Source organism: Mercenaria mercenaria, unplaced genomic scaffold (assembly GCF_021730395.1).
Source record: "Mercenaria mercenaria strain notata unplaced genomic scaffold, MADL_Memer_1 contig_2041, whole genome shotgun sequence".
NCBI lineage: Eukaryota > Metazoa > Mollusca > Bivalvia > Venerida > Veneridae > Mercenaria > Mercenaria mercenaria.
Window position 1 is genome coordinate 1,234 of NW_026460072.1, and position 13,061 is coordinate 14,294.

The 13,061-nt window shown below is 36.3% G+C and overlaps 1 long non-coding RNA gene across 2 annotated transcripts; it reads left to right on the forward strand.

Annotated features, from left to right (window-relative positions):
* The first annotated feature begins 891 nt into the window (after nucleotides 1-891).
* On the forward strand, nucleotides 892-10,240 carry LOC128552100 (uncharacterized). Of its 2 annotated transcripts, none has more exons than XR_008368971.1 (3): nucleotides 892-1,161; nucleotides 5,957-6,065; nucleotides 9,131-10,240. It is a non-coding gene; the product is annotated as an uncharacterized LOC128552100 (long non-coding RNA). The 2 variants fall into 2 exon arrangements; XR_008368970.1 differs by having other exon boundaries at nucleotides 892-1,157.
* Nucleotides 10,241-13,061: the final 2,821 nt, after the last annotated feature.

The window sequence follows — 13,061 nt, forward strand, 5'->3', positions numbered from 1 at the left end:
AGTATATTTTAACTATAAATACATTGAAACAATCAACATTAAATAACAATAACTTAAGCAATAGCTCAATTTTAGAATAGCAGACTTAACTAAGTAATTACTTAAGTTTTTTTTCATGAAATTTGGGCCAGGATCTTTACTTAATATATTTCTGTGAATTCTAAATTTCCTACTGTCATACGATTAATAAAATAAGGGTAAAAATCATAAAAATAACTCCCGATGGATAGGGAAAAGACTACAGAATAGACAGAAGAAAGTGAAATATATACATATCAACGCAAAAACCATAAAAATACCTAATAGTATCACTTGAAGTACAGTGGCGCCTGCGTGCTTGTTCTCCGAGTTTGCGTGATAACGCGAGCAACTCGCGTGTTGAAGGCGAAAAGTGAAACGAGTTGCACGGTTAGAAACGCGTGCATAAACGAGAAATAGTTATTGCTCATGCTCAGCATGCAGCGTGCGCTGCCGCGCAAATAAATGTTCTCCTGCGCATGCCCAGCGTGCCAAACCGAGAAGGTTAAATGCGCATGCCCAGCGTGCAAAACCGAGCAGGTTAAATGCGCATGCTCAGCGTGCAATGGATTTAAGTGTTTTAAAAAGTATATGGATTCATCGTCTTACGGTTCTAGTTTGAAAGATGATATTTCTTTCAAATTTTATTTTTGATTTGAAATTTAACTTTTTGATCATTTCCGTAAAGAATTTTTTGTAAACAGTATACCCGGAAAGTAGTGTAGACAGGATCTAGTAGATGTTGTCTACATCATAAAAAGACGACAGTTCCAATGCATATTAAAGCGGCGACACTGAGATTCTATACTGCATACAGTACAGTATCGCCAAGAATTTGGATTCGCCTTCCATCAGTAAGCATATTCAGTAAGTGTTGAAATGTTACTATAGTTACGCTTGATTTTATTGAGCACTATGTACTGTATGATAAACACAAATGTAATATATACTTCACTGTATCTCTCATAATTTCGCGCATTTGAAAGATTTTTAATACAAGCGCGCAAATGTAATTACAATCAAACTGACTAACAGTGGTGACTTCCCTTTAATAATTTTACACCATTTGCTGTCAACGAAGGTGTTGTCATCAGTTGTTGAAAATATGAAATATTCATGTTGGTTTTACTAGTTCTACGGTAGGTACTGTACCTCATTTTACTTTTTCAATGTATGTATTCCATTTTTCATGATGCTAAGCCTCCTAATAGTAATACCAGTGCTAACAGGGGCGTAGATATTATACTCTAAAGTGTCAAGGGAAGCTGTTTTACAGAACTTCACCCAGTAGAGCACACACAGTAATTAACAGATCATATATAAATCAGTATATCGCCTGTAAATTCATATATCTACACATCTTTTAATCAATATTTCGGTAAGTAAAATTGTTTACAGGGCTCAAGATAAGATGTGTATTAGCGTAAATTACGCTTTGAAATAATGCATATACGCATGTCTGATAATTTTTAAGCATATAAAAACGTAGATCTATATGAAATAACAGAAACGCACGCAATGACTTTTTATTGGCGTAAACAAAATCTGAATCGTCCGGATGCTTTATGTAACATGAGCACAGTCAGCATTAATTCTCCCACATTGAACATACACACGCATTGAATGGTACTCTATAAACCTAGGTTAAACTATTTTTTACACTCAATGTCTGTGTATATCAAATAGTTGGGAATTAATATTGATGGTACGGTAGTGTATTTTAAAGCGGTGTCGATTTAAAATATCAATTTCCGGTGCGGAATAAACAAAAATGTCTCTTTCTAAGAATGTATAAAAAAGTGAACAAACACTCTATGCATTCTTTAAACCAACAAAACTGATCCCCAAAACATAGCTAAAGGTATATTGAATATTCTATTTTATTCGGTAGCGAGTGTGAAACCAAAGCAAGCCAAGGGAAAAAAAGAAGCAAATTAACTTAAATGATGAATTGAAACTAAAATGCAAACAAATGCATGGGTGTTACACCCAATAAATATGTTATAAAACTGATTTCTGTTTTTTTTCACATTTAAAAATTTTCAAGAGTAAAATTACTTGTAGTCAATTTCAGATTTTACCATTTTACTCATTCACAAAAAAATATGTTTAGTAAATACTCATTGGCCAAAAAAAATTATCTGGAGCCCTGGTTTAGAAAAAAATCACAGTCAAATCAGCACCTTTAAACGCACATCTTGGGGTTAATTTTTGATTACACCAGCACATAAATTTGTGAAGTTTCAACTTCGAACGGTGCGAATTTTGCCTTTGGGGACATGTTTTCAAAGAACTATACAAGTGACATACTTTAGGGTTATAATATACCCCAAAAATAAGTCGACAATTCATTTCTCTGCCTTTCTTTCAATTCACCGGAAGCATTTTGATGTTGACCGGTACTTTCCCATCATTTGTTTTAACAAGCTGCTGATGAAATTGAATGACCATGTTGTAAACCAGTCAATTGTGACCTTCACCTCAGAAAAGAAAGGGAGAAGAATTTCGATATTATTAGTTGAATAAGTTATATTTTGACATATTTAAAGCATTTGAAACTGTTAAACATGCGTATGTGGTTTAATAATTATACAGATATGCTAATGCAGTTTATTTTACAAACACATCAAGGGGGTATTGTCCATATCCTTTCCGCAAGCCTTAACGTAATAAAACATATTAGCGTCTGATGACCCTTTCACGCTTCCATAGAATCAACATTTATTACACAAAATGAATTTTGAAAATATTTCTGAAATGTCTAGGTCTGCAGTTCTCAAATATGGTTATATCTTACATCCAAGGCATATACTGACACTCTCAGACAACATCAAAAACAACCTTTTGAGCGATTTTATGAAGTTCCAAAATTATCAGTGTACCCTTGGTCCGTGACGGACCCATTTGGGATTTGTTGTTATTTGAGCTCAAATATCTGTTTGTAGATGAAAAGCTAACATGCTGTACTAAAGCTCAGGTAGTTTCAGTTTCAATTTGTTAGAAAGTGCTGAAAATTGACTCTCCAATAGCAAAAAAAACCCCAAAAGAAACAGAAGTCCATGAGCGTCCAGACGGGGTGACCCCTGCGCGTGACCCCTGACTATCTACGAATCAAATATGGCTTTCGTTTTCAAGTTTAGCATTTCTACTTTCATTTTCTTTTCTTCCGGAAATAGCTTAAGGTCGAGTGACTCATTTTCTGTTGTCAAAAACATATATATGCCTGGCGAGATTGCATAAATATGTGCTGGCACGGTCCTAAGGTTATGAAAAAGTATCTCAATATTTCCTAGGATCACATCAAATTGGACTAGCCCGGATCTCTACTCTAGACCGAATTCCGGTATCGTATATCATGATATAGGACTTGAATATTAAAACAGGGAGAAATTATGTAGACAGCCGTGTAGCTCAGTCAATAGAGCATCAGAACAGTATTACGAGGCCCCCGGGTTTGAGTTCCGCCTGGCTGCACATTTTTCTCACCCTTTGACATTTGGCGCCCAGCTTTGGACGGTGATTACACTGGCTAGTCTCTTATGCGTGTAATTGCTTATATATACTTAAGTACCTATAACTGAAAATAATTCAAGGACAAATTTCAAAAATGGTGGGGAAATATGTCACGGCATAGGACTTGAATATTAAAACGGGGAGAAAGTGTGTAGGCGGCCGGGTAGCTCAGTTGGTAGAGCATCTGAAGGGTATTCCGAGGCTCTGGGTTTGAATCCCGGTGTAACAGCCCAGTTTTTCCCCCAGTCAGTTCTTTCCCCGGGGAAAAACTGACTAGTCAATTCTTTCCCCCGGGGAAAAATCTGACTAGTCAGTTTCTTCCCCCCCCCACCCTAGTCAGTTTTTTCCCCCTTGGAATAAGTTTTCTGATAGGGAAAGAAACTGACTAGTTTGTCAGTTCTTTCCCCCTAGTTTTCCCTTCAAGTACTGGATTCTTTCGGTATTGTTATTTGGGATACAAGTGTCTATTCATTTTCCATTTAAATTTCAGATGAAACAGGTATTGTTTTTCATTTGAATAAACCTGTATGTTTCTTTTTTGTAACTTTAATCAATGTTTTTTTTTTGTCAAATCAATTTTTTTAACTTCTGTTTGATTGCCATTACTATTTAATATCTGTCAGGTGCGGGGAAGAAATTGACTGGTCAGTTCTTTCCCCCTTGCATATGCTTGACCTATCAGGTGGGGGAAAAATTGATCAGTCACTTATTTCCCCCCTAGCGTATATTTCACCTATCAGGTGGGGGAAGAAACTGACCAGTCAGTTCTTTCCCCCGTAGCATATAGGTGGGGGAAGAAATTGACTAGTCAGTTCTTTCCCCCCTTGCATATACTTGACCTATCAGGTGGGGGAAGAAACTGATCGGTCAGTTCTTTCTCCCCTAGACAGTACTTGACCTGTCAGGTGGGGGAAGAAATTGGTCGTTCGGTTCTTCCCCCCCCCCCCCACACCCCCCTACCCAGTACTTGACCTGTCGGGTGGGGAGAAGAAATTGACCGGTCAGTTCTTTCCCTCCTAGCATATACTTGACCTATCAGGTGGGGAAGAAACTGACCAGTCAGTTCTTTCCCCCCTTACATTTATTTCACCTATCAGCGGGGGGGGGGAAGAAATTGACTAGTCAGTTCTTTTTCCCCCTTGCATATACTTGACCTATCAGGTGGGGGGAGAAATTGACCGGTCATTTCTTTCCCCCCCCCCAGCCAGTACTTGACCTGTTGGGTGGGGAGAAGAAACTGACTAGTCAGTTCTTTCCCGCCAAGCCAGTACTTGACCTGTCAGGTGGGGGAAGAAATTGACCAGTCAGTTCTTTCCCCCTAACATATACTTGACATATCAGGTGGGGGAAGAAATTGACCGGTCAGTTCTTTCCCCCCTAACATATACTTGACCTGTCAGGTGGGGAAGAAATTGACTAGTCAGTTCTTTCCCCCCTAGCCAGTACTTGACCTGTCAGGTGGGGGAAGAAATTCACTAGTCAGTTCTTTCCCCCCTATATATAGTTAGTACTTGACCTGTGGTGTGGGGAGAAGAAATTGACCGGTCAGTTCTTTCTCCCCTAGCCAGTACTTGACCTGTCGGGTAGGGGGAAGAAATTGACCGGTCAGTTCTTTCCCCCCCTTGCATATACTTGACCTGTCGGGTGGGGAGAAGAAATTGACCGGTCAGTTCTTTCCCCCCTTGCATATACTTGACCTATCGGGGGGGGGGGAAGAAATTGACCAGTCTGTTCTTTCCCCCCCCCCTCCCCCTAGCATATATTTCACCTGTCAGGTGGGGGAAGAAATTGACTAGTCAGTTCTTTCCCCCCTTGCATATACTTGACCTATCAGGTGGGGGAAGAAATTGACCGGTCAGTTCTTTCCCCCCTTGCATATACTTGACCTATCAGGAGGGGGGGGGGGGAGAAATTGACTAGTCTGTTCTTTCTCCCCTAGCATATATTTCACCTATCAGGTGGGGGAAGAAATTGCCTAGTCTGACTGCACTTATTTTCTAACCCTTTGACATGTATTAATAACCAGCGTTTAAAGTAATTGCTCTACTAGTAATAGTTATGACTAGGTGTCATAGAATTGTCATTACGGGTTGTTTTTGTAAATATTTCATCTATAACATTAGCTCTCGCTCAGGTTTAAAGTATACTTAAATATGTAATTTTATCTGAAGAAAAGTCTAATTGAATAAAGAGAAAAAAGTCTCTCAGTGAAAAATTCTGTTTTAAAGCCTTACTTGATTACAGACTGATAGATAAAATCTATAACTCAGTGTAAGTTCTGTAACTACCATTTATTGTCATGAGTACAGTAGATTTGTTTTGATTGAATATTAACATTTTGGTATTGACTAAAAAGGTTGTTATTAGCTTAGTAGGTTAAATGTATATTTGATGCATTTTTGTTGTTGTTTTTTTTTTGTTACAGATGTGTATGCAATTCCACATCTGAGCACTGTAAGGTCTGGCAGCAAAATAAAGATATATTCAAATGGATCTTGTGCTGTGTCTCACATCTGACATCATACTAGAAAAGGGTATAATCATATCTTTGTTACTATCGCTTATCAAGCTTATATCTTACTGTAACTTTCACATAAACATTGTCCAGCATACAAGCAAAGTAAAGTATGTGCAGGGGCAGGGCCCATTATACATAAGGACAGGTCACCAAGGTGTTTATACTTAGGTTATTTTAAGGTTAAAGTTTTTTGGCAACCTTTGTTTTTCTGTCATATCTTTGTAACTATTGCTTATATCTTACTGTAACTTCACATAATCATTGTCCAGTATACAAGCAAAGTATGTGCCAGTGTTGGGCCCATTATACATAAGGTCAAGGTCACCAAGGTGTTATACTTTTATTTTTAAGGTTAAATGTTTTGACAGCCTTTGTTTTTCTGTCATATCTTTGTTACTGTTACTTATATCTTACTGTAACTTCACATAACATATAGCATAGCACACAGCATACAAACAGCTGCGCCCTTATACCCAAAGTCAAGGTCACTAATGTGTTAGATTATTTTTAAGGTTAAAGGTTTTCGGAAACTTTTGTATTTTCTGTCATATCTTTGTTACTGTTACTTATATCTTACTGTAATTTCACATAAACATTGTCCAGCATACAAACAAAGACTGTGCAAGGGCTGGTCCCATTATACCCAAGGTCAAGGTCAAAAAGTTTGTTATACATGGAATTATTTTCATGTTATTTTTTTTTTCAAAAGCTTCGTTTAAAGATATATCTTTAGTTGCTTGAAATTAAAAATATTTCTTTATTATTATCATCTGCATGTGTAGTTACATTCTTCATAGCTCTGATTGTATTTTTTACAGAATTATGCCCCTTTCATACTTAAAGATTTTTGGCAATCTTAGCTCTGTGGATATAACTTTACTGCAACATAAGATAAAGATTTGAAACTTAAGATGTATCTTTATCATCATCATCTGCATGTGTGGTAACAATCCCCATAACTCTGATTTGTATTTTTTACCAAATTATGCCCCTTTCATACTTTAATTTTTTGACAAATTTTGTTTTCTGGGCATAACTTTGGTACTTTATAAGATAATGACTTGAAACTCAAAATATATCTTTACCATCGCCATATGCATGTCTGGTAACAATCCAAATAAGTCTTATTTGTGTTCTTGACAGAATTATGCCCCTTAGTGTATCTTCCTTTTAAAGTAGAGGTCTCTTATTGAGATATATATTCATATTACGGTCAAATCGCTGGATAGTGGAGCACGCTGTCTTACGGACAGCTCTTGTTTAAAATTCTTTTTTAAATGTAATACTTTGTCACAAGGAAGATCTAATTAGGTCAAATTTTGCTTCAGTTGAGCGACTAAGGCCCACTTGGGCCTCTTGTTTTCTGGAAGTCTTATTATAAAACTTACTGAATGATTTTCCAGTCAATAGTCTAAACTGTGATCTTTCAGTGTAGACCTCGGGCAAAACTTTTGACTGTATATCCTGCAAGTTATGCAATAAGTGTATATTATCAGGACTCCTTATAATAGTTAATGTTGTCTGCTGTGTTAATAGTTGTGCACAACTCAAATAAGTCATTAACTTAAAGAAATAATAAAGTAACTGACAGCCATATATTCAGAGTTGAAATCGTTTGGAACTGAGGATTTTTTATTCGGACATTTAACCACAATATATGTTAGAAACGTCTTTGAATTATTTTGAAATTTATTTTATGCTATCCCGTACATAGATTTTACAACACTAAAGCAAATATACGTGAATGATGTAGTTCGAAATTTCAGTTTTGGAAATAGTCAACTCATTAAAACAACTAAGCAAATGTGACTGAGGCCATTTAGGTTTCGGGATTACAGACAATTAGAACAATAACTATCGGTAATTTCATTACGTCAGTCACCCAATGGATATCTCAAAAAAATGGCATATAACAAATGGTACTTTCATTTTCTTTAAATATGCTGGTTTTCCTGTGTTCTAAATATAGTTTTAACCTTTACCCTGCTAAATTTCTAAAATGGACTAGTCTGTCATAAAGTTTGGGCAGTGTCATTTATTATTAGAAGGGATGTTCACTCAAAATTTACTGACCGAATAGCAACCAATGCAGGCCATGATCGGCCCGCACATCTTGGCCTGCACTGGTCGCAAAGGCAGAATAACTTGCCGCCAAAAAGTACATCATTTTGCTAAGGCGTAGCCAGGGGTGGTTCGACTGGTACGGCCGCGTTGAACTTTTTTCCGGCTAAGTTTTTACTGATAAGATAAAGATACGTTTTCATGCCAATTGTACATTTATGTGTAATTACAATTTGCCACTTTTTATTTATATGTAATATGTCAGACAGTCGGTACACATTTCGGAAAGAAATCCAAAATATCTTAAGATTTCTATAAGTTTACGAAGCTGTAACTCGAACTCCAAAATGACAAGTGTGCGTTATTAGCTCCGCTATTCAAATAATAGGTATACAACTTATATAGGGACAAAAAAATATTTTTTTCTGAAAGTTCAAGGCTTACGCCTTTGATAGTTGGTATGTAGCATTTCCTAGGGGATCTCTAACAAGATTGTTCAAATTATGCCCCTGGGTGAAAAGAGGACACACCCTGGGGTCACTTGTTACATGAGTTATATAGGAATAGATACTTCAAAAATTATCAGATCATATTTCCTACACTGTTTAATTATAATTACCTGATGACCCCGAGCTTTAAGGGGTCACTTGACTGTGACCTTGACTTACTGACCTACTTCCTTGTTTTTTAAGATGCAGCCTTGAAATTTGGATGACATGTACAGTTTTGCACACTGATCTTAAAACTGACTTTCAGTGACCATGAATGTGACTTACTGACCTACTTTCTAATTCTTTAGCATCAGTTTGCCATTTAAAACATGTGGCTCATATTACTTAGGTGAGCGATTCAGTCATATGACCATGTTGTTTTGTAAAAAGATTTTTAAATAATTCGTCCTGTAACTGATTCTATTTTCTCGTGTAAGTTTGTATTCTACTTTATTTATTTTTCTATTACTCATTTCCAGGGGCAGGTCATACAAATACAATGTTTACGACATTATTGTTCTTTTTACAGGTCATGTAAACGTAACAAAAAGTCATGCGAATGGACATCAAAATGTTGACACAGATCGGTATTTGAGACTTAAATCTTCAGGATATAACTTCATAAAACTGGCGGATAAATCAAACTGCGAAGGTTCTTTCGAATGGCGAGTAAAACAGTTGTGTCTCTTCGTAGGAACGATGATACAATATTTACGTATGCACTCAAATGATGCTGTTCGAGGTAACAAGAAGAAGTTAACATTTGGCAGTGTGAGAAAGGAAATTTACTTCTGCATGACGGGAAAATGATGTTTGCATGCATATTTTATCGGAGGCAGCTGCAAAACCACCAACAGGAAACTCTTTTTGATATTATGTTGTGATAGACTGTTTGACGGTTTTCGGCCCGCTTTGGCGAGACGGTATTACGATAGTTTTATACGAAAATCTGCGATAAAGTCCGGAAATCTCGCTTGTGGAGAGAAGAAACTCGATTATGATGTTCCCGCGAAGGAAAAAAATCTTGCGTCGAACCAGAAGTTGTGTGAATATTTTTTCTTGAGGAATGTTGTCAGTGCAGTATACAAATTGAAAGAATGACTTATTTTCCGTGACAAGTTCTGTTTCTTTTTACGACGAAAATGCTACCAACATATCAAGGATATCTGTTATATAATTTGAGCCAAAAAGAATGCATCACACGAAAGGAATGTATTTCTACAGAGCCAAAACTGCGAACTATTAGAATCCGTTATTTTCTGTCATTTTTTTTCGCGCCATTTTCCTATTTGTTGATGTCTGTATACCTACTGAATTGCAATTTTGCACTTTTGAAACAAATATTTTTAAAATGCAGAATTTAATTGAATCCTGATTTTTCAAAACGAAGGACATTCAGCTATTAAAATGATAAGATCTCGTATGCTTGATTTATTGTAAGACCGATTCAGCCTTAATTTGTTCGAAAATTGAAGTAGATTGACAGTTTTCATACTTCAACAGTGTTTCTGTTATGTAATGACGGACAGTTAACCAAACCAGTGTTCATTTATTTTGTACCTGTACAAACTTGTTCTCCGCAAGTAACTGCCAACTTCCCCACATGAATCAGAGGTGGAGGACAATGATTTCAGGTACAGTGTCTTCTATCAAATCGTCACAGAGAACATACGCCTCGCCCGGGAATCGAACTCACGACCCTGCGGTACGTAGATCGGCGCATTCCTTAAGCTTAGCGGGCGGACTGAATCCACTGAATGACAGATATTACTGCACAAGACCAATTATTGCTTGGTTTTTAGCTCACCTGTCACAAAGTGACAAGGTGAGCATTTGTGATCACCCTTCGTCCGTCGTCAGTCCGTGCGTCCGGGCGTGCGTCAACAATTTCTTATCTGCACGATAGAGGTTTCATTAATGATTTTATTTTAACCAAACTTGCACATAACTTGAATCACCATAAGATCTTGATTCCTTTCTTGAACTGGCCAAATCCTTTATGGGTTGAGAGTTATGGCCCCTGAAAGTGCCAGAATTAGCTTTTTTGACATTGTCTGCACAATAGCAGCTTCATTTATTATTTGAATTTAATCAAGCTTGCACACAACTTGTGTCACCATAAGATCTCGGTTCCTTTCTTGAACTGGCCAGATCCCATCTTGGGTTCGAGAGTTATGGCCACTGAAAGGGCCAAAATTAGCTATTTTGACCTGTCTGCACAATAGCAGCTTCATTTATGATTTGACTTTAACTAAACGTGCGCACAACTTGTATCACCACAAGATCTTGGCTCCTTTCTTGAACTGGCCAGATTCCATCATGGGTACTAGAGTAATGGCCCCTGATAGGGCCAAAAATAAGCTATTTTGACCTTGTCTGCACAATAGCAGCTTCATTTATGATTTGACTTTAACTAAACTTGTGCACAACTTGTATCACCACAAGATCTTGGTTCCATTCTTGAACTGGGCAGATTCCATCATGGGTTCTAGAGTTATGGCCCCTCAAAGGTCCAAAATTGGCTATGTTGGCCTTTGCAACCATATAGAGATTTCTTTTATGGTTTGACTTGATACGAACTTCCAAAATATCTTCAACAACAATAAATCTTGGATTCCGTGAGTTATTTAATATCTGATTACCTCCCCTGATTGTAATCAAAATGGATTTATATCAGTAAGTACTTATAGGACTTATTTGAAATTTCATTATTGTCATTAGCTGGACTGAGACAATCAGGGTAGGTAACTATGGACTGATTTCAAATTACCTCCCTTTATTTGAAATTAAAATAGATATATCTTCGTAACCAACGAAGATACTGATCTGAAATTGCATTTATGTCAACAGATGGCCTTGGACAATCAGTGAAGATACATATTGACTGAATTTATGACAAATTACCTCCCTTTATTTTTTATCTAAATGTATACACCTTAGCATCTTCAAATGAGATTTGGTAACTCTTGATAGAACATTTATCGATATGAATACTTTACTAATATATTGCTGTATAGGCTTGTACTCTGTATCTTCTACATGCATATAACAATGCATCATTACCTCCCCTGATTTTAATAAAAATGGATGTTGATAGAACTCATTTGGAATTTCATTATTGTTTTTAGTTTGACTGAGGCAACCAGGGTAGATAGTATGGACTGATTTTATTTCAAATTACCTCCCTTTGTTTCAAATTAAAATGGTTGTATCTCAGTAACCAATGAAGACACTGATTTGAAATGTCATTTGTGCCATCAGATGGACCCGGACAATCAAGGTAGATAACTTTTGAGTGAATTTATGACAAATTACCTCCCTTTATTTTATGTAAACGAATATATAAGTATGTAAGGAATATCATGTTAGTACAAAAATGCAGCATTTGAGCCTAAGACCCTCTATGTCAAAACTTTATCATATCATTTTGAGCAATGGTACTCCGGTGAGCGATACAGGGCCATCATGGCCCTCTGGTTTATTTTTGTAATTGAAAAACGCACCACGTAGAGGTTGCTTATTACGAAAATGATATTTTTGTTTTAAAACTTAATTACTTTAAAATATTTTGTGTTTTTAGAATAGATGATACATCGGTTTTTATCACATGACGTGTTTAAAACATGTAAAGGTAGCTGTTCCTGTTTAATTTTGCTTCTTACTGTATTTTCTTTCGATATAATAATATTTTATAGTATCAATAAAGTTGATTTATTTCATGTTGAGATTTTAAATATTTTTATCGCCTTGTCTGTCTGTTCGACCTTTACTCACATTTTGCTACTGATGCATTACCAACTATTAGAAACATCTCTAAACCGATAAAGCGGGACAGCTCTATCTATCACGAAATCAATAATCCAATATCAGCGCTACCAGATGCATTCGTCGATTTCCGTATTAATTGTTGTTGTTGTAGTAACACGGGGATGGGGGTCGATAATTAACAGCTTTGGTCATTTTCTGATGCATTTTCTGGCGGGCGGTTTGCGAAACGATATACTTGAATGAAGTTTTAATAATATTAAAGTGTCGAAAATTTATATTATACTTTATCAGTTGTCAAATAAAAGTGATATTTAAGAATACGAATATGTTATCTAAAATATTTAGAAATCGTTACATTTTATACATCAAACACATAAATTTATGTTCTTTTCAATACATGAAACATCATGTTAAACATATATCTATGTACAAAAAAAAGAAATATTTACGCACAAGAAACTGTCTGTATATAAAATAAATATTCAAGAATATGAATAGGCCATCTAAAGTATTTTAAAAGCGTAACATTATTTTTTTTTTTAAATCTAACACATAACTTTACGATCAGTGTAGATGATGATCAGCCTACACATCCGTGCAGACTGATCATGATCTGCACTGTTTGCCATTCAGCCAGTAACTGTTTGGTATGCACCCCTTTTCATAATTTATAGTACTGTCCAAATTGAAAG